Raw genomic sequence first — 18374 nt, 5'->3', positions numbered from 1 at the left:
AGTGGGCGTGGCCACACCTGACTCGGGGAGACCTGTCCTCCCGGCACCCAGTTCTCCTCCCTCTGGGACTGTCCTCCCAGCCAGAGGAGGCGGGACCAATCCTGCAAACCTGCCAGAGCGGGGGCAAAGGTCGGGGCTGGGGCGGGGGGCAGGTCAAAGGGCTAGGCCCAGGGCTGATAAGGCTTGGGTGTCAGTAGGTTAGGTCGCGGGATGGAGCTAGCGCTCTGGTGTGGGGTGGCTGCGGGGGCGGGGGCGCGGGGAGCGGAGGAGGCAGGCACCTCTTGGGCCTTGGGTTTGTGGGAGGTTCTGATTAGGCGTGGGGTTCACATTCCTGGTGGGAGGTTCTGATTAGGCGTGGGGTTCACATTCCTGGTGGCTCATTCCCAGACGCCTCGGCTCCTTGGCATCCGGGGGACTCCCCGAGGTCCCGCGCGTGGCCGCACCCGGACTGTGGGGCGACGGCCTGTTGGCGCGCCCCACTGTCAGGCCGGCGGGTAGTTGTCACCTGGGTTTGGCGCCGGCGGAAGGGGTGCCCGTGCCTTCGCCCCACCTCGGCTCGGAGCGGGCAATCCTGCCAGCCCCCCGTCTTCTCTCCGAGTCTGCACGCGCGCGCGGAGGAGTTCCCTCCCCGGATTCAACTTTCCCGGGAAGACGGTCCGCGGCTTCCCGGGGAGGAGACCCGGGCGGGCGCGGGCAGGGGCCGGGCTGGGCGGCTCCCGGCGGGAGAGGGCAGCCTTGGGCGCGGGCCGGGGTGGGGGTGAGCGCCCCCCGCGCTCCCTGCGCCCGGGGTCTGAGGGCGCCTGCCGGGCTGGGCTCGCGTCCCCGGGCATCCTGAGCGCGTGGAGCGGGGCGGGTCCTCTCCCGCCCGGCCCGGCAGGCGGGGCCCGGGCGGCTCCGGCGTCCGGAGCTCCAGGGGACGGGGCGGGGCGGGGGCCAGTGTCCGGGCCCCTCCCCGGCCCCGCCCCGCCCGCCCCGCCCGGAGCAGCCCGGGACGCGGGGAGAAGGAGGGCGGCTCCGCGATCCGCCGGCGGCTCCGCGCGAACTGCCCGCGCGCCCCGCTCCTGCGCCCCGCTCCACGGGTAAGTGGGCTCGGCCGGAGGCCAGGCGGGGCCCGGGGGGTCGGGGCCGCAGCCCCAGCGCAGCCTGATGCGCCCCGCAGGGATCGGGTCGCCGCAAGTGGCGGGGACCCGGGAAGCGCGCCCGGCGGGGCGGGGGCGGGGGCGGGGGCCTGGCGTGACAGCTGCCGGCGGCGGGTATTTTTGGTTTAAACCCGCCGCTCCCCGCCGCCGCGGAATCCCCGTCCTTCCGCTCCCGCCCCGGAGGTTGGCCCCAAGGAACAGCCCCTGCGCCCGGCAGCGTCCCGGTGCCTCCGCCCGGGCCGCGCACCTTTCCCCGCGGCTCGCGGGCGCCGGGCCAGGGCAGGAGCCGCGGCGGGAACACGCGCTCCCGCGAGCCGCTCCGCAGTGCCCGGGGCCGGAGCCGGAGCCGGAGCCGGAGCCCGCGCGGTGCGGAGGGGAAGTCGCACCCGGCAGGCCGGGTTCACCCGCTCACCTCCTGCTGTGCCGCTCAGGGCCGGCCGCTCACCCTCTCTGAGCCTCACCACAGTTCTAGAGGAGGAGGGGGTGCGGCCGGAAGGAGCCCCCACATGGATGCTGACTCCCCTTAGGGCCTCCACAGCGGGACTCCGGACGGGGGACCTGGCGGGTCTGGCCCTGGGGTCTCACTGGAGCCGGGGTGCCGCCCGCGGGCAGCCCAGCTTCCCCGCTCCAAGGCCGGGACTAGGGTGGAGCGATAACCAATGTCATTTATCGCGTTGGCCCTGAAGCTCCCGCCCCAGGCTGCCTGGGACCCTCTGAAGGGTCAGAGTTAGGGTTACCTCCTAAACAGAGGCAGCCAGCGGGGCGCCTGACCGCCCAGGGGATCCCCCCTCCCCCTGAGGGCAGGAGGAAACCGTGGGGGAAAGGGATGTCCTCCCAGAACAGGGAGGTGCCACGTGCAGGACAGCCCCTTCAGCCCCTGGGAGAGGGGGACACAGGCCCAGAGAGGGGGAGTGATTTGCCCAGAGCCACACAGCCAGGAACAAAGCGACTCTCCTGAGGGGCCGGGCCCTGCCTCCCACACAGCCAGCCTGGCAGCCAGCAGGCCCCGGGGCTCAGGCGCTGGCAGGCGGGAGGGCGTCCGTGCCAGCAGGCGGGCTCGCTCCGTTTCCTGTAACCGTGCCCCAGCGGGGCTCTCCGACACGTGTGGGTCTGCACATTCCTCCGGCAGGCCCCCGGGCAGGCCCACAGCACAGCTGTGCCACGTTTTCAGCCAGGGGCCCCGCTGAGGGCAGCTGGAGCGGGGAGGGGGCCGGGGCCGGGGCCGGGAGGCCTGCTTCTGCACAAGTCCTCCTGGGGGTGAAGGGAAGTGCTGGGCCGTGCGGCTGGCACTGAGGCTGAGTTCAGGCTCTGCCTCAGGGGCCCTTCAGGGCCGTTGGCGCTCCTTCATCTCCATGGGAACAGCTCTGGGGCCCGGCTGCTTTGCATGTTCTCCCCCCCCCCCCCCCCCCGCCCGTGGTGGCCTTGTCCGTGCTGGGCGGGCGCTTCACCTGCTGATGCGGAAACCTGGGGTGGGGGTGGGGAGACCCTGGCTTGGCTGCAGGTGACCTCCCCTCTGGGGAGGCAAGACCCGGCAGGTCGGTGCCCCTCCAAATCCCCTGGAGCCTGGAGGGCAGGGGGCCCCCCTGGTCACCAGCTGTTGGGGGGCGGGTGGCCAAGGCAGAGGACCTGGTCCAGGTGTTCCATTCCTTCCCGGGGGGTAGTGCTGGCACCCATGGGGGTGCCCGGACTGAGACACCCCACCCACCGCCTGTGTATGGTGTCAGGCCCAGCACGTGCCGGCAGGGGTCACAGTGTGGGGTGACAGAGCCGGTGTGGCACACCTGAGTTCCCTCCCCTCAGCTCTGCCCTTCCCTCTCTGCCTTGATGTCCCCAGGTCTGTCAGAAGGCGGTGGCCTCGCCTGGCCGGTGTGGCTTGGTTGGAGTGTTAACCAGTGCACCGAGCGGTGGTGGGTTCGATTCCCCATCAGGGCACATGCCCAGGTTGTGGGTTCAATCCCTGGTCAGGGCACGTGCAGGAGGCAGCCGATCGATCCCCCCCACCCCTCTAAAAATCACTTTTAAAAATGTTATTTTAAAGGGGAGTGGGTGGCCTTGAGTCACCCCCTTGGAGCCTTCCAGCCCTGAGAGCTGGTCCCTGACCCTGGCAGAGGGGGCAGAGGGGGCGGAGGGACAGAGGGGCGGAGGGACAGAGGGCCTGCAGCGGTACGTGTGTCTGTGGCTCCTCAGCCTTTCCTCCTCACCTCCTGTGGTCCTGAGCGGCCCATGTACAGAGGAGGAGAGCGACTCAGGAGCAGGAGTGGTGGTGGCAGGATTTGAACTCGGGGCTCTGCATCACACCACACAGGCCACCCCGACCATGCACGCAGGGTGCTAGACGTTCATCGTGGGGAGAGCAGTACTGACGAGGCAGGAGCCTGGTCATCAGGAACACGTGACATCTGCTGGGAAACATGGGAGCCAAACATTCTTTCCCCCGGAACATCGGAAAGTAGCCTGAGAGCCACCAAGAGAGGACCCTGGGCGGAGCAGGTGGAGTTCGGGCCGTGTCTGCTGACTCCCCCGCCCGGCCCACCCCTGCCGATCTCTGCTTCAGGACCCAGGGATGAGGTTCCTGGGGGTAAGCAGCTAGGAAGCAGGTGGGGGCCAGTCCTGGCGGCTGAAGCCTCGATGCTGTCATCTCTGAAGCAGAGATCAGCGGCCCCAGCACCTCGCTGTGTGCTGTCCAGAGGATCAGTGAGATCATTGGGGACGGTGCCCAGCAGAATGCCCCGCGTGGCAGGGACACGCCATGGCGGCGTCCTCGTGGTGTGGGCCATTGCTAACCCGCTCAGTGGGATTATAACAACGCGGGGCAGCCTGCGCCGCTAGGCTGAGGTTGGCGAGGGGAGTCCTAGCATCTCCGAAAACGCTTGCAAGGACGCAGCAGAGAGCTGCTCTAGGGAAACGATGAAGCTCAGAGCATTGCACCCGGGTTGCTTAGGGATACTTACCTGGGAAGTAGATGGTGGCAAAAGCAGGGAGGGGGTGGCCCTACAAAACGTTGGCTGTCACAGCAGGGGGGGCGGGTCGGGATTGGGCGTCTCGGGGCGGTTCCTAAGGCACTCACCTTGTAATTATCTGTGAGTACGCCTGTTTTATGCACACTCTGCACGTAGAGCCTGTTTCACACATTTAAGCAGGTTAAAAAGGGAATGATAATGCTGTGCGGGTTGGGAATGATAATGCTATGCGGGTTGGGAATGATAATGCTATGCGGTTTGTATGGTGGGTGGGAGGGCACAGGATCGGGGGAGGTCTGGGCTCCATTATGCTGTGTCTTTGGGTGGTGGGCTCATGGGCCTTATTTTAAAATTTCTTTATGATTCATCATTTACAAATAGGAACTATATATACACATTATATATGCTGTATGTAAACATTGTATACAATCCATCTATATATATAAAAGGCTAATATGCTAAGTGTCCTTCCCTCCATCTGGGTAATGACATCACGTAGCTATGCCAGGCTTCTCCCTAGCGACTAGCCTCCTTGGAGTTTCTTCAGCCCAGGAACACGATTTGCTTTATAGCCAGGTGCAAACATTTCACACTGTAACCAAATGTCTGTGAAGTGTTTTCCCGTGCCTCATCTCTTGATCCTCACAGAAGTCCTGGAGTAGGTAGATAGGAGACTCAGTGGAATCCTATTTTCTTTTCATTAGCCTGGAAAATGGAGATTTAGAAAGCTTAGAAATTTGACCCGACTGAAAAGAAATAAGAAATGGTGGACCTTGAAAATGACTTCAGGTTTTCTCACTGTGCAGACTATAGTCAAACACTGCTGCAGTTAAATATTTCACCCTTTGTTCTCCCTGTGTGATCTACAATTATAATCTGCTTTGTGTTGATATTTACTGCTGTGTTGCTGACAATTACCTGAAAGAGAAGTTGGGGTGCTTCACTGGGCTTGAAAATGTGTAGCTACATCAGAGAGCAGGTCTAATTAAGCAAGTTTACTCTCTATATATAAAAGGCTAAGTTGACTCACACATGTGCACATATAAAGTTCTACCTGGCGCCAATCGCATGCGTGTGTTTCCATCTGTCATTGTCAATTGTGAATTTGGTTGACAGTTCTATTATAGAGAAAGGGTGAATAGCGATATTAAAATATTTCTTCTAATTAATTTCCCTTCAATGTGCATGAATTTGTGCACTGGGACACTAGTTATATATAATGTATATAAACATTGCATACATTCTATTATATATGATATCTATAAATATTGCATATAATGTATATACTATAGATTATATATAAACATTACATATACTATATAAACATGTATAATATATAAACATTATATATAGTGTATATAAACATTGTATATGTCCCTTTATATTTATCAAATCTTACATACAAATAAATGAAAAGATAGCATGGGCCCTTTCCACAGAGCTCTCTGAGAACATCAGACTCCACCCACAGTTCCAGAGTTAATCTGCTGGATTTAAAGACGCAAACCCACAAATCCTGTTGCATGGCAGCCACGAGATTTTTCATTCGGGGAAGTAATCCAACAAGAAGACATTAACACTCGGGAGCTCAGCGTCTCAGGATGTTTTTAAACTCTTAGCCTAATGATTTCTGCTTCTGAATCAGAAAATTCTGGCCTGTTTGAGTTGGGAGGAGCCCCAGGCCTGGACCAGTCTGACGGCGAGGGACGCGCCCTGGCCAAGGACAGCATTAGGTGCACGAGGAGGGAAGACACCCGGGCCACTGCTGTGAGGGGGCCACGGCCTCCCGGGGTCAGGCCGGGAGGTGGCTGACACCTGCGGTGAACCTGGGTGATCGGTGTGTCTGTGAAAAGTCAGGCGCTGCGACCTGTGGTGACCGCGCACCTTAGAGCCAACGTGAGCAGGGCCGTCGTGAAGGAGGGTGTGCAGAGCCAGGAACCGCCCTGCCTGCAGGAGCCCGGACACTGGCCGCTCCTCCTCCCGTGCCCGCAGGCTCCATGCACTTAGGTTTTCGGAGCGCCCCTGCGCTTCAGTGGGCGACAGGCTCAGCGCGGCGAAATGCCTTCTCCAGGTGCCAGCCTGTCAGGGATGGAGAGGACCTTCACCCAGACGGAACTGAGAAATGAGGAGCGTCTGACGTGAGCTGTGCGGGCACACACCCTTCGCTCCCCAGAAGCGGCAGCTCCGGCGGCTCAGCCCGCCTGGCGGCCACGGGGACCAGCGGAAGTTGAGGGGAACAGGGTGGTGTCCTCCCAGCTGTCAGCTGGGGGAGGCGGAGGGCTCCGAGTGCTGGCTTCCCTCCTGGCCGAGCTGGCTCTGTGCGGGGGCAGCGTGCATGGGAAGGGGGAGGGGAGGGAGGGTCGGGGGAATCCATCCCATTGGGGCTCTGGTGCCTCCAGGGCTCTGTTTGCCTCCTGGCCGCCTTCTCTTTGCCGGGATCCCAAGTGTCCTTCCGGCCCTCCCTCCGCACAGGTGCCCGTCCCGGGCACAGAGCTGGGTGTCCCCGCGCTGGTGCTTCAGGCGTGGTTTTGCTGATGCGAGGCGGGCACGGAGGCAGCCGTTGTCCCTGCCCGTGTGCTCACCTGGGCACGTGTGCTCACCTGGGCACGTGTGCTCACCTGGGCAGCGCAGCCCTGGGGTCGCAGCGCCGTGACCAGCTCCCATCTGTCTGCCGGGCGCGTGATGCCCCCAGCAGGCCCCGGGCGAGAACCTGGTGGGAGAGAACTTTGCACAGGTGGCAGCTGCCGGAGACTAGGAAACAACTCGCTCCGCGTGTGCCTGCGTGTGCCTGCGTGTGCCTGGCGGTGTACAAGAAGTATTTAGCCCTAGCTGGTTTGGCTCAGTGGATAGAGCGTCGGCCTGTGGACTGTAGGGTCCCAGGTTCGATTCCCAGTCAGGGCACATGTCCTGGTTGCGGGCTCGATCCTCAGTAGGGGGGTATGCAGGAGGCAGCCGACCAATGATTCCCTCTCATCATTGATGTTTCCCTCTCTCGCCTTCTCTGAAATCAATAATATTTTAAAAGAAGTAGGTAGAAGTGGCAGCTGCAGTGGAGAATAAAAATGTCAGAACCATGGAGCCTTCGAGACTCTCTTGCCTGAGCCTTTAGCTCTCCCCGCGGGGACACTGAGTCCCACACGCAGAGATGACCGGCCTGGGTCTCCCAGGTGTCTTCTGGCCCCTGGGCCAGTACCTGTTCCCTCACGGCCTCCTCCCTGAAGTCTGTGTCACAGCACTCACCGGAGAGCGCCACTCGGGTGTTCCACGGTGAAACGGCGAGGCTGGCCCCGGCTCAGGCCACCTGGCCGCGCCAGGGAGCGGATGGCGGCGGGAGGGTGAGCCGCTGCCGCTGGTTGACCGCCAGGGAAGCCAAGCGTTTTGTGTGCGATCTGAAAGGGCTGAGCCCCTCCCGAGTGGCGAGTGGCGTTTGCTGAAATAATACAGCTGCTGACTCACCGGGGAGCCTCTTTCCTTGTTGTTTCAAAGAGCCCGGCCCTGCTGTGGCCGTGGGAGGAGCCCGCCGCGTCCCCGCCGCCCCTGACCTTCACCTGGGCTGGCCCCGTTTCCTGCCCTTTAAAATGGGCGGGTGCGTTAGATCTGAGGTGCCTGAAGTCTGATGTTGCCTGGTCCCCGAACCACAGCCTGGGAATAGGCGCCCCCTGCCCGGCCGCGTAAGCAGGTGACTCCCTGCCCGTCTGTCCCCCGTGCCTCCGCCTGGCTCCGAGGGTGAAGGCCCAAGCCCCTGCCAGCCTGAGGGGTATTTCATGCTTTCTACCACCGCTGCCCTCCCCAGCCCCAGCCTCCTCCTGGTCTTTGCCCTCCGGGCCTGTGCGCCAGCTCCTCCCTCTGCCAGGCCCTCCCTGCTGCTCCTCCGGGAAGCCCTCCTCAGCGCCCGGCAGGGTTGGTGCCAGGGGCTTTCCTGCGCCCACTGCCCTGGACACATGACGTTGAGTTTTCAATGTTCGCGGCTGATTCCCCACGAGGCCGTGACCTTGAGGGCGGAGACGGGATGATGCGTCCGCACGCCCCAGGCAGAGGGCGGTGGGTGGCTGTTAGCACCCTCAGTATCATTGTCTCACTGAAAGGCTGTCCACGTCACAGGAGCCTGTTTCCAACGTGAGGGCGGCTGGCGCTCAGGGCACCCCGGCAGGAAGCGGACAGGCAGGTGCTACTGAGTCCAGGGCGCAGTGGGGAGCGGTGGGCTCGGAGCTGGGGACGCAGCGTCCCCTCTGGGGAGGGGCGGCAGGACACCCGTCACCTCCCTCTGCGGCGTAGACCACATCCCTGGGCCTCTCTGGGACAAGCCTGGCGTCCATCCTCTCTCCCGCGCACCCCGCTTGCTCTTCCCACTCGGGTCTTCCCTCTCGCTCTCCCCTCTGCCTAAAGCCTGCTCCCCCTCCCAGGCCTCTCCGCAGCCGCCCCTTCTCTTCCCCGACCTCAGCGCCTGGTCCCAGGCACCCTCCAGGCACCTTCCTGCCCACAGGGCAGCCCCGCACCTTCCTGCCACCTGGAACTATTTGCATTAGGTCTGCGTCTGTCTATGGAGCATAAGCTCCTGAGGGCAGGGTTCTCTGTCCCCATGGCCTGGCATCCTCGCTACTCGCATCCTCAGAAGGAAAGAATGGGCGCGTGAACAAATGAATGAATGTGCGCACGGATGCGGTGGACCAGGTGCCGCCTGAGATTTTTAAAAATATATTTTTATTGATTTCATAGATGAAGGGAGAGAGAGAGAGAGAGAAACATCAATGATGAGAGAGAAGCATTGATCAGCTGCCTCTTGCACACCCCAAATTGGGGATCGAGCCTGCAACCCAGGCATGTGCCCTGACCGGGAATCGAACCATGACCTTCTGGTTCTTAGGACGACGCTCAACCACTGAGCCACGCCGGCCGGGCTAAGATGTCTTGCCCAGTTTATCCTGACAGCTGGCATCTGTTCAGCATCGCTCAGTGCTCCCCGCGTTTTCTCTGGTTCTGCTCCCCGCTCCTCAGGGAGGCGTGCCCGATGCCTCCAGGGGACAGAGCTTCAGTCACCCGCCGTTGGGTGTCTCTCAGCGGAGCTGGGAACTGAACTCAGATTGCCTGGCCCAGAGCCCCTGCAGGTGACACCGCCCCACGCGGCCCTTCGCTGGGCAGGACGTGAGTCAGACCTGGAAGCGCCGCCCCTCGCCAGGCATCGTCACAGCCCCCAGTGGCTCCTCCGAGGAAACCCTCGCTGTGTGGCCTGTCCCTGGGCTCAGGAATGCCCGGGTGTCAGAGCCGGACCCACCCTTCTCTCACTGGGTCCCGAGGGACCCGCCCGGGGCGTCTCACTGGCTGTGGGAACGTGGTGCCCGCAGGCCGGCGGGTGTGGGGTGGGCGTGGGCCAGGGGGTTGCCGGGTTAGATTCCTTTCCTCAGGACCCGGCGGCCATGGGACCTGGCTGGCTTCACTTGCTCATTCATCTGTTTGCTGATGGCAAACTCAGCTTTGCTCAGAAATAATTTTAGAACCGATTTTTCAAAAATTCCATCTCGTGGTGTCTCTTGCCCCCACTTCCTTCTGGGTAAAACCACCCGCATGCCAGGGTGGGGGGGGGGTGCCAGGTGCCCCCAGACTTGGCCTGTGGCTGTGCTCCTCAGAGGGGGCGGGGAGCCCCGTGAGCGCCCACGTCCGCCCCCACAGGAGGGGGTTAGTCACCAGCTCCTGGCTGCGGCCTCTCTGGTTTGGGAGCCAGAGCGGCACATGCTTGCGGCCGGGACTGGCTCTTCCGCCCAGAAGCTGCCAGCCTTGGGCAACCGCACTCCTTCACGCGGACAGGACAGGAAGGAGGACGCCCGAGGTGCGGCCCTGCCCGGCCAGGGGGGGCTGAGGGGAGGTGCCAGGTGGGTGAGGTGGGTGCTTTCAACACACTGTCCCACCCTGACGCTGACTCGGAAAGAGGGGAGCTCGTGGGGCTGCAGGGCCCCAGGAAGGACCCTCTAGTTTTGTCAGGGGGCACAGTTCCTCTGGGCCTCACCCCTTCTCTGTAAGGTGGGGGGCCCGTGCTACAAGCCTCCCCATCGGTCAGAGCTGCCCGCTGCACACCCACAGGAGCTCAGGGGCCGCTGGTGCTCAGGGGCCCCTGTCTTCCTGTGCGAAGGGCACTGGGACCGTCCGGCGTGGCCGAGCTCCTCCCTGCTCCTGGGGTGGGGCCGGCAGCCCTGATGGCGGGGTCACACGTGTGTGCTGGGACCCTGGCTCTGCCACCTGAGCTACGATCTGGACAAGTCGCATAACCCCCATGGGCCCGGCCTCCTCCCGTTCAGCGGGGCCGTCACTCCTCCCCCGCAGTCGCCGTGAGGAGCAGATGTGACCACAGATGTGCAGGAGTTCCCAGCTCCACGTGGGGGGTTGGCCCAGAAGGCTGGCGCCTCCATCCCTGCTTTCCCGCGCCGCTCCCAGCTAGGGGGGGGGGGGCGGGGGAGGGGACTCTGGTGACCACGTGGCACCTCCGCCTGCCTCTGCCCGCCGCTCTCAGCAGCGGGTCCATCCGGCACAGCGGTGGGTGAGTCAGCCTCGGCGCAGGTGTGCTTGGCGGAGGCCCGTGCTCCCGCGGGTGGGGGGGGGGGGGGATGGCCAACGCGACTTCCTCCTTTTATCGGCGACTATTGAAAGTCCGCGTCACCCACCAGGCCCTTGGTCCCACTCCCAGCCCTGAGCCTCGGGCCTCCTCCGTGCAGTGCGGGGCTAAACTAGGCCACACCTCTGAGTGTGCCCGGGGCCACTAGCCATTGATGGATGCATGTGTGGCACAAGCTGAAGGTCTAGAGCCGTGGTTGGCAAACTGTGGCTCACGAGCCACATGCAGCTCTTTGGCCCCTTGAGTGTGGCTCTTCCACAAAATACCACGGCCTGGGCGAGTCTATTTTGAAGAATTGGCATTAGAAGAAGTTTAAGTTTAAAAAAGTTGGCTCTCAAAAGAAATTTCAATCGTTGAACTGTTGATATTTGGTTCTGTTGACTAATGAGTTTGCCGACCACTGAGCTAGAGGGACAGGGACTCTCTCTCTCTGTCTTCCTCTCCATCCTCATTTTTCTTTTTAATTTGTATTGATTTTAGAGAGAAGGGGAGAGGGACTCATTGATCAGCTGCCTCCTGCACGCCCCCTACTGGGGATTAAGCCGACATCCCGGGCCTGTGCCCTGATGGGGAATTGAACTGTGACCTCCTGCTTCATAGGTCGACGCTCAACCACTGAGCCACACCGGCCGGCTGCCCCCATCTTAAACTCCCAGAAGGGAAACAGAAGCACAGCTCCGGCCGCACACACCCTGCCTGGCCCCTGGCTGCTGCTGCCTGGGTCCAGCGGCCCCTGCTGTCCCTGGAGAGCTGGCCGGTGCCTGCTTCCTGTGAGCTTGGGGAGGTTCCGTCTCTTCACTCGGGATCCACACCGTGGCCCCTGGGGAGGGTGGGACCCGATCCCCATCCAATACCGTCTCGGGGGCCGCGGGGAGGTGGCCCTGAACGTCCTGCCAGTGCGGGGAGGACAGCTTAATGGCAGACGCCCCCCGAATGTCTGTACGTAAGGGAACCCGCCCGCTCAGCCGCCCTGGATGGCAGGACTGTGAACTGTTTGCGGGAAGGATGAGCATGGAATCTTCTGGATTCCCAGGCCTGGAGGCACGCTGTGCTGGTAGACGGTTGGGGTGCGGTGTGTCCCTTTGGTCCCTGGAACTTCGAGCTCGGAGGTGACTGTTCCGGGAAACCCCGCGTGGGCTCGGGCTGCCTGTCGCCGTGTCCAATCACGAAGGCAGGGTGAGTCCTCTGAGGCGTTTATTGAGAAGGCAGGGCCCTTCCAGGCACCAAATCCGCCTTCCAGCGAGGGGCAGGGGCAGGGCTGTAAAGGGGAGGGGGCTAGGGTGAAGGTGGGAACGGACGGCAGCTCTTGTCCTGTCATCGGGCGAGAGAGGATGTGGACGCGATGACGTTTTGACTCCTGGTGGGTCGGCCTGACCATACTTATCGGTTCTACTTGCTGGATTCACAGCTGAGTCAGCTCCTCCATCGCTTCGCACAGGCCTGGAAAAGGAAACTTTAAGAAAAATTACTTCTCTATTCACATAGAAGAAACTTAATCCCCTATCCGTGTAAGTGTATGTGTTCTAGAGTTAAGACAATATGATTCCTTTCAGATTAATTCAGGAGCTCTGTTACCAGGTCATCGGCCCCCATCGTCAGCACAGGCTTTCTGCAGAGGGACCGACAGTAAGCCGTTCTGGCGTGGTGGGGGGCCCCTGTGCTGCAGTAACTCGGTTCTTGCATCGTCTCTAGCCAGCAGCCGGGACGCTGTGTGAAGGAACGGGTGTGGCTGCGTCCAGTCAGCCTTTCCTGGGGACCCTGGAGTCTGGATGTCAGGCCATTTCCATCCCTGGCTTGCGGCCCCTGTTCGAGCAGCCCTCTCTGTGGGGGAGGGCGGGCCTTGCAGATTTGAGCAAGTCACCGTTCTTTTTTTTTTGTTTTGTTTTTTTAATTTAATGAATCTTTATTGTTCAGATTACAATTGTTTCTCCTTTTTCCCCACATATCTCCCCACCACCCAGTTCCTACCCCCCCTCTTCCCTTACCTCCCCCCCCCCGCTGTCCTTATCCATAGGTGTATGATTTTTGTCCAGTCTCTTCCCATACTCCCCACACAGACACCCCTTTCCCCCTGAGAATTATCAATCCACTCCCATTCTATGCCTCTGTTTCTATTAAGTTCACCAGTTTATTCTGTTCCTCAGATTTTTAATTCACTTGACTTTTAGATTCACTTGTTGATAGATATGTATTTGTTGTTCATAATTTTTATCTTTCTTCTTCTTTTTCCTCTTTTTAAAGAATACCTTTCAGCATTTCATATAATGCTGGTTTGGTGGTGATGAACTCCTTTAGCTTTTTCTTATCTGTGAAGCTCTTTATCTGCCCTTCAATTCTGAATGATAACTTTGCTGGGTAGAGTAGTCTTGGTTGTAGGTTCCTGCTATTCATCACTTTGAATATTTCTTGCCACTCCCGTCTGGCCTGCATGGTTTCTGTTGAGAAATTAGCTGATAATCGTATGGGAGCTCCCTTGTAGGTAACTAACTCTTTTTCTCTTGCTGCTCGTAAGATTCTCTCTTTGTCTTTTGCTCTTGGCATTTTAATTATGATGTGTCTTGGTGTGGTCCTCAAGTCACCGTTCTGATCATTTCCGTCCTTAAAAACGTAGCTCTGCGACAGGTCGCGGTCTGTCTGCTGGTTGCGTTCGAACCCGGTGTTCATTCGTTCGTTCATTCAGCAAATGGGGACGGTCTGCAGGCAAAGGGGGGCGGGACCGGGAGGGAGGGAACGCGCCCTGTGCCGGCTGGGGGAGCGTGGGCAAGGGCTCTCTGAGCCTCAGTTCCTTCATCTGTAGAGGCAATACTGTGGCACCTCCCCGGTCCGTGGAATCAGCGCTGGGGGCTCGGCCCAGGCCTGGGCTCGGAGGTCAGCTGCTTCCTCTCGCTGTGCTGTGTGAAGAGTTGAGGGGGGAGAGGGGGAGGCTGCATCCCTGCATCCAGGGCCGCACAGACCTTATTTGGCACTTGGTACAAGGAGGCCAAGAGGTTGTGGCGCTCGTCCAAGGTCACAGGTCATGACAAATGGCAGAGCTGGAGCCTGTGCGGCTCAAAGGACTCTTTGGAGGCGACGCCCTGGTGGGGGACCCGCGGGGAGGTGACCCTACGTCACCTCGGTGCTTCCTGCCGTGGGGGGGTGGGTGTTAATTTAATCACCGGCATCTTTCCCATCGGAGCCGGGCTCTTGTAACTCCCCATGCTTGCTTCACAGTCTCGGGGAGACCAGCATCATTTGGGGACGCACAGACCCCGCAGCGTGGGGGGCTCTGGGCTGAGGGTTTTCTGTGAAGAGCTGAGTGGGACTTTGTTGCTCCGCGTGGGGCTCTGGTGAGAAGCCCCAGGCTAGACAGAGCCCCGGGGGAGGAGTTTTCCAGAGTCCCCTCGGGAGAGGACGTCTGGGGTGAGGTGTCAGTCTCTGCAGGGCTACTGCGGAAGGCTCTAGAAGGTTCTAGAAAACAGGATTCAAGGTGCTGCTTTTGAAAAATGGGATCATCAGGGTCTTGGGAAACAAATACCGGAGGTGAGTTCCTGACCAGTTTTATGCCTTGGGCCTCCCATCTGTAAAATGGGATGAAATGTCATAATGAGTTGCCTGTTGCTTGGGCTCAGCCCCTGCTGGTTTGGTGCCTGTGACAGCCTCCCTCTGCATGCCCAGGGCAAGGCCGGGAGGCAGCCTGACCTTGGACCGTGCAGGCCCGGGAGATACGCCCAGACCAGGGACTCAGCGGAGGGGTCAGAGCCTGCAGCGGCTGCGATTGGGCGGCGCCAGGGGAGGTGGGCCGGCCAGTGTCCTCTGCACCCTGCCTCCTGGGGAGACTCAGCCAGCGCAGGGGACACACGCGGGCCTCGGACTCGCCGTTCTGCTACCCCGTCTGTCCCCTGGAGCGTCTCCCTCTCGGTCACCTGAGGAAACGCTGGACACCCAGCCCCCATCTGTGAGTGCGAGAGGGTGGCATTGGGGTTAGGAGTGTGGGGGGGGAGGGTACTGGGGAGAGGACATGCAGGTGGAAGTGGGTGTGACTGACTGTCCCCCGTGTGCCCTAGACTGAGGGGTTCTTGAAGGAATGAATGACTGAGCACATACAGCGGAGATTCACTCATTCACTCACTGACCAACTCCTTGCCGAGGCCCTACTGTGTGCCAGGCCGTGGGATGGGAGCAGTGACCATGGCTGCGGGAGGGTGGTCAGCGGGCGGGGCCTTTGCCGTCCATGCCCGGCATGTGAGTCCGCGGTCCCTTCAGAGAGACCCATCAAAGCCGGCATTGTGTGTGAGGAGGAGAAAACAATCTAGCAAGTCCAGCGTGTTCTGTGCCTGGTGTGGGGGCCAGTGTGTCTGCCGCCCACAGCCCAGTGTTGTTCCCAGGGGCTGAGTACAAAGGACAGGCTCACGTGTGGCCGGCCCCTCCCCGCCCCCCGCAGGGTGGGTGACCTGGGGGCGGGCTCTACTCGGGACTGTTGGGGAGGCTCGGGAATCTCAGGGGGAAGGGATTAGCCCCCTACTGGCCCAGCAAGGGGGGCTGTCAGGGAGGGGGTCCCGGGAGACAATGGGGTGACAAGGCCTGGTCAGCTTCCAAGCACACAGTGGAGCACTGTCCACGGGAATGACGGGGCTCAGCCCAGAACAGGCCCCTCAGGAGGGGCGCAGCCCTGGGTCTGGGAACACGGCCCCCTCCCCGCTGCCCGGTGCGCGCTGCGCTGGTGCCGAGGCTGGGAGAGGGCGGCACCGAGGCTCCGGAGACAGCCCTCACCGGTGCTGGAAACACCTTCGCGGCTGCACCCCGGAGACCAGAGCACGGAAGTCAGGCCGGGCTCACACGGACACCTCGTAAAGCCGGCGTCTCCAAGCCTGGCAGGACCGGGCATGTGCCGACTGCAGTCTGCGCAGCCTGGGAGCCAGCGACCTTGGACTCCGGGAGGTGCAGGTTCCTGGAGACAAGGTCCCCGCGGTGCCGTGAGGCGTCCGGATGGGATGGAAAGCCGGGGTTGGTGACACAGGGACAGACTTCCCAGGGAGCTCAGGGACATCACCTCCACTCCAGCAACATGGGGTGATTTTAACCCTCTGGGCTCCGCGGAGGGGCTGTGGGGAGAATGAGCAGGATCCCTTGCAGTGTGACCTTGGCAGTTTACTGGACCGCTCTGAACCTGGATTCCTTTATCTATAAAAAGAAAACAAACATTCCTACTTCACAGGGCTGCAGGCCTCAATTAGCTGGTGTGTGTAAACACCTCACACAATGCCTGACACCCGGTGAGGTGTGCACTTAGCAGGTAGCACTTAGCAATGCTGTTCCCAGGGGCTGGCTACCCCCTGGAAAATCCTAAAGGGCTTCCTGGAGGCGGTGATGTCAGAGCTGATGGTGAATGTAGCCAGGCAAAGAGGAGCATGGGCGGGGAGCTCCTGCTGCAGGGCGAGGAGGGGGAATGGTGGGAGGTGGAGCTGAGAGATGGATGAGGAGAGACTTTAGTGGTCCCACTAAGCACTGTGGACCTTCTTGGGTGGGGGCTGGGGAACACTGGAGGGTTTAAGTCAGAAAGGCTCTGACCCTGACCCCTTAAATACCCCTTTCTGCCAAAAAAAAAAAAAGAGGGTTTGGGTCGCTCTGCCTCCTGCGAGACTGGCCGGGTTCCTGGGGAAGGAGTCTGAGAACCCTGGTGCCGGGGCCTCCGGAGCCGGGCGTGGATTTGGCCCTGCAGGGCTGGGGGTCTGTCTCCCTGGTGAGTCCAGCCACGAGCACCCCTCCCTCCGAGAACTCCCACATGGAATGAACCCCGTCTTCCTTGGCTGGGGTGCCTTTTACTAACTGAAAAGCGAGGTTCAAATTGTTCTGTCACTTTATAAACCAAACCCGAGAACCATGCGCAGCCATCTTTCTCAGCCGGAAAGTAAAGCTGGCTGGGTTTGCTAGCCTGTCCGGTTCCTGGTGAGGACGCCTGGTGATGATATTTGGTGATGGCGTGGCCTGGCGTCAGCAGGATCCAGCCCAGGTTCCTGAGAGGTGGCTTCTTTGCATTCAGGGCTCACTGTGCCCCAGGCTCAGTGCCAGGACTGTGCATGCTTGTTGGTGCCATTGCGATCCTCACTTTACAAACAAGGAACAGAGAGGGTAATAAACTTTCGCAAGGTTGCACAGCCAGTAGATGGAGAAGCCGAGTTCTTTCCCGACTGGCCATACTTCAAAGTCTCTACTTTTTCTGTAGAACACCAGGGTTTATTAATACTAATTATACTCAGCTTAGTTTGAAAGTCTAATATGACTGTGAAATCTCTTAATTTATTAGAATGTATAAAATGTTAAGTCCTTTAATTTTTTTATATATATATTTTATTGATTTTTTTACAGAGAGGAAGGGAGAGGGATAAAGAGTTAGAAACATCGATGAAAGAGAAACATCGATGAGAGAGAAACATCGATCAGCTGCCTCCTGCACACCCCCCACTGGGGATGTGCCCGCAACCAAGGTGCATGCCCTTGACCGGAATCGAACCTGGGACCTTTCAGTCTGCAGGCCAATGCTCTATCCACTGAGCCAAACCGGTTTTGGCTAGTCCTTTAATTTTTTAAAAAAACTGCACCTGACTGGCAAGGAAATCGAAATGATAAAAACATACCCATGATTCCACTGCTCGAGGAGAAGGCTTCCAAATTCTTCGATCCCCATCTTTTTGACGGTTTCTGTAGGATTTGCACAGCAGGGACTGGCACGCTAGAGCCCGCTGGCCACGCGCTGCGTGTTCTGGTCAATGGCGTGCTTGGCGCACAGTGCGCTCGCCCTGCCCGCGTGGCCCCTGCTCTCGCACCACAACTGCAGGGCGGAGAGGTGGTGACGTGCCCAGGCGGCTCGCTCCGCCTCCAGTCCTCAGCCTGCCGTCCTGTCCAGGAAACGTGCCGGCCCCGGCCCCGGCCCCGGCCCCATGCGCATGGACTTTTGCCACACACTTTAAAAAGCGTTTTGTCAGCCACAGCATCAGTCCACGGTGTGAAGGTCACACTTCTCATTGTCGACGGCCCAGAATGTTCCGTGGAATGGGCATCACAGCTCCTCCTCGCCGTTTCCTTTTCCCTGGATGCCGATCACATCTTTGTCTTCCTCTCAGAAGGGTCACGTCTGCAGTTTATTATTTACTTAAAACACTTCAGTGACGCCTACTTTTCCTAAGCGATTTACCGACAGAACTCACTTAATGCTCAGCTCAGGGGTGAGAAGGTCATGTTACTATGACCCCGTTTTACAGGTGAGAAAGTGAAGTCCGGGGAGCCACATCCGCTTGGCTAAGGCCGCCTGGATGGTCAGCAGGTGACTGGGCTCTGAACCTGCTCCGCGGGCTGCCCGGAGCCCCAGCAGCTCTTAGGAAGGGTCCCCGAAGAGGCAGGCCTCTGCGACGGTGGGAGTCCAGGCAGTGACTCCCCAGGAGGGATCCCGCCCTGCCGGGCCCAGCCCGGGGGTCTGGGTGATTCTCTGGTCTCCTTGGTACAGCCAGGCAGCTGGGGCTGTGGGGTCAGAAACGGTTTCTTTGTGGACGAGGCCCTGGGAAAAGGCGGCTGCCGATCCGGACGGGAGGGGACACGCAGGCCGAGGAAACCGGTCGGAAAGGACCGCGTGGGCGTCATAACAAGAGCGGGTCAGGCCGGGGGGCGCGGGGCTTGCTCAGCGGCTATGAATCAGGG

At 60.3% G+C, this 18374-nt stretch overlaps 1 protein-coding gene across 1 annotated transcript in view; it reads left to right on the top strand.

The window, feature by feature from the left end:
- Positions 1-990: 990 nt before the first annotated feature.
- Positions 991-18374, top strand: part of SYNE3 (spectrin repeat containing nuclear envelope family member 3) — a 63748-nt gene continuing 46364 nt past the window's right edge. The window contains exon 1 of the mRNA XM_054715741.1: positions 991-1079. The gene's annotated coding sequence lies outside the window, so the exon portion shown is untranslated. The remainder of the gene's footprint in view (positions 1080-18374) is intronic.

The sequence above is a fragment of the Eptesicus fuscus genome, chromosome 5 (genome assembly GCF_027574615.1).
Source record: "Eptesicus fuscus isolate TK198812 chromosome 5, DD_ASM_mEF_20220401, whole genome shotgun sequence".
Taxonomy (NCBI): Eukaryota; Metazoa; Chordata; class Mammalia; order Chiroptera; family Vespertilionidae; genus Eptesicus; species Eptesicus fuscus.
The sequence above is the reverse complement of the archived record's forward strand: the minus strand, read 5'-3'. Positions and strand labels throughout refer to the sequence as shown.